Below are 3,430 nucleotides of genomic sequence, written 5' to 3'. Positions count from 1 at the left end.
TTATACACACACACACACACACACACACACACACACGTGTGTGTGTGTGTGTGTGTGTGTGTGTGTGTGTGTGTGTGTGTGCTTAAATAATGAATTAATAAAATTTTATTCACCAGTTAGAGCATTGTTATTTACATCCGTCGTGAAGTCCCGGAATATCCTGCGCCAGATCTGTCCAGAAACGGAGCACTTAATTGCGCACATCGAAAGGATCCCGCAAGTTAACGCACTTCGTTTTATTTTCGAAAAACGCGCAATCAACTGCAATCAATCATTATTAAGTAAGTGCCTGATAGCGAATTTTTCATTGAACATAGCAAATACACATCTCTTTTGATATATTGTAGATTTCTAAATTAAAAATCTTAAAAATATCAAAATTCAATGATTATATGTATGTATTATACTTATTATACATACATTTTTTCCTGAAATTAGTACTACCAATACTATATTCAATCTTGTGAGTTATTTATCCTCAATTAAAAATTACCATATAAATACAATTTAAAAAAGCTACGTTAATTATAATCGTAGTGACCATAGCATTTATAATTTAAATAATTAACTAATTACTATTACATATTTAATTAGTTCGTGTATATTATTTTATAAACTTGACGATCATAACATTACTACAGCGAACTATGATTCTAGTTTGCAGACCAATTATAAGCCATAATTGCAGATAAAGTAAAAAAATGACAATTACTAAAAAATTACAAATACTACTAATTATTGCATATGTAAATAATTTTATTGTTAAAATAATATTATAAATAATATTATTGTATTTACTGTGCAAATACTAAACATATTTTAATTAGCTTGTGCATATATATAATCAATTTATAAAAGATTTATAGGTATGCTAAAAACAATGATAAATTTATTTTATGGCATTATTTATTTGTTGGCATACTACATTATCAACGCGAGATACTACTATTACTGCAATCGCATTTATGTTCTCAATATCGACGCAACATAAAATATTTCATATTATCTTGTGAGTCATTGGAGTCTCTGGCGAAAATTAAAAATTGGAGCGTAAATCAATGTAAGGAAAGAGTAACAGAAGCATAAACGAAGCTTACAAGAGATGAAAATTGAGGCGATAAAACGTAAAAGAAACGTTTACGCTTTTATGTTTCATTATTTCAATTTTTCCCTTCTAAAAGCTTTTACTGTACATTTCTATCACTGATCTCTTCTTATAATCGATTTACGCAATCCAATCTTTATTTTTGTCAGAAGTTCACTTGATAGAATTCTCTTTCACATTACTGATGCCACATAATTATTGTAATAAATCAAAATGTTATGATATCATGTGATAGACTTCATCTAAAACAGATCTATGACACATTCATCGCGATGCAAAATATATATTGTACTTAGCAATGAATTTTCGATTAAACACGACATAGTATACATGACATAATTATAAGCCTGGATATGTCTAATGAAAGATACATTAAATGCATACTTTACCTCGAGCAAATCTAAGGATCACTTACGCGTGACTATGACATCGGAATTTGTACCCACTAAAACTATAACTTCGAACTTAGACATAGCACCGACCGCGAAATGGCGACGATAACAAGAATTTGGGAAAACCGACATATTCCGGCGATCACTCGTCACTTTAATCGGCATTTTCGACAAAAAGAGACACTACTCAGGCACATTTGATGGATAAAATTCATGAATAATTGCGGAACGATCGCGATCACCACTCGACTTCGACGAACCGAATGCGCGGTAATACGCCGCCAAAACTGTCATGGCGTTCGGTAGAGCGCGCGATAACGCTTTGGCGCGCAACCTCGAATATTTGAATTCGCGTGAACTATTTGAAATTCAATTAGGGAGAATACGATATTTTTATATGCTTCTCAGCACACTATGATTATTAACAATAATTTTTCATTCAATTTAGTAAAAAATTCATTAAGATCTAGCAAATGTAAGTAATAAATAAATTATATTACTCATATCACGTAAATATACATGTATATTATGCTCATGTAATCTAAAAAGGTAATGCAGAAAGGTATTTATTTTGCAAAAATGTTTGTCTATGTAAAAGCCGTTACAAATAAAAAATAAAAATGATGGAAATAAAAATGTAATGTGATAAAAATTGATATATTTTACTTGTGTTAGTGAATGTGCTCAAGCTGATGAAGCAAATTAGCTTGTTCGATAAGCAATTGAATACGATTAGATACTTATAGATCCAATCAATCATATTCAACGGCTCAATGAACATAATAGCAACTTGAACACAATTATATGTTCTGATAAGAAAATATATGATAAATAATTAATGAAATGGATGAGAAAAGAGCAGGTGTAATGTAACATAGACGTTGTTTCAATGTCTGAAGATTTAATTGACAATATAAAATAATGTATAACCAGATCAAAGAATTATACGAATTTCAACTAAGTCGAACGAATTTCCTAAGAGGAAAGAATTATTTTAATTTCATTGTAATGATGATAAAGAACCGCAAGTTTACTTCGTAAGGAAAGCGCCGTTACTCTGCACACGAGTTTAAGAGTGAATACCATATCATATACATATATGTTACGTTACGAGCACTAACTGTAATTATTGATACATTAACAATAATATTATCATTATTATCACTTGAATTAGAATTAATTATTTTGGCAACTTACGGTTCGATGAAAATTTAATATATATTTTACATTTACCGCGTGTACGCACGGCTTTAATTATTCTCACCGCAATGTCATACCATGTCGTATGTAGTCCATTCTCGATAAACATTTTACAAGATTGTTACATGTGTCCCGTCTTCGATTTTATAAAAAAATTTATTTATACATATATATATTTATGAAAGTAAGAAAATACGAAACGACACACTAAGGAATTATTATTGAGATAAACGTAAACATATTAAATTACAAGGTTCCGTCCAAAGGGGCTCAGGATTATTCTTGAGCATAGGAGGGGCAGGGGAGAGTTAAGTTTTTATAAGAACTATTAATATTAAGGTAATAATCATACAGAGATGATATTTTTATGTATACGTGTAAATTAATTTTTTTTTAGCTGTTTATTATGTAAAAGGTGAATTGCGTGTGTATCTCTTTTCTCCGTCTCGATGGATTCGGATCATACGTTGGTGGCGGCGATTTAATAAACATGATAGAGCGGCATAAGTTTTTCTCTCGTACACACGCTCTGTCTTGCTCTCTCTCTTTCTCTCTCTGCATAAGGATAGGTCAGGCTTTTTCCGTTTTTAGTGGCACTGTTATCCGTTAGCTTTATGCTGAGCGTCGGTATCTTTCTTACAGTGCTTACGGCTTCCCTATGTTAATATATATTACACACATATATTATACATATATACATACACACACATACATATATATATATGTATATATA

At 30.8% G+C, this 3,430-nt stretch overlaps 1 protein-coding gene across 1 annotated transcript in view; it reads right to left on the bottom strand.

Annotated features, from left to right (window-relative positions):
- Positions 1 to 2,394: 2,394 nt before the first annotated feature.
- Positions 2,395 to 3,430, bottom strand: part of LOC108685592 (ubiquitin-conjugating enzyme E2 G1) — a 4,007-nt gene continuing 2,971 nt past the window's right edge. Inside the window, exon 4 of the mRNA XM_018190452.1 lies at positions 2,395 to 3,353. The gene's annotated coding sequence lies outside the window, so the exon portion shown is untranslated. The remainder of the gene's footprint in view (positions 3,354 to 3,430) is intronic.

This window comes from Atta colombica, unplaced genomic scaffold (assembly GCF_001594045.1).
Source record: "Atta colombica isolate Treedump-2 unplaced genomic scaffold, Acol1.0 scaffold155, whole genome shotgun sequence".
NCBI classification, from domain to species: Eukaryota; Metazoa; Arthropoda; class Insecta; order Hymenoptera; family Formicidae; genus Atta; species Atta colombica.
This window is presented reverse-complemented; position numbering and strand designations above follow the sequence as displayed.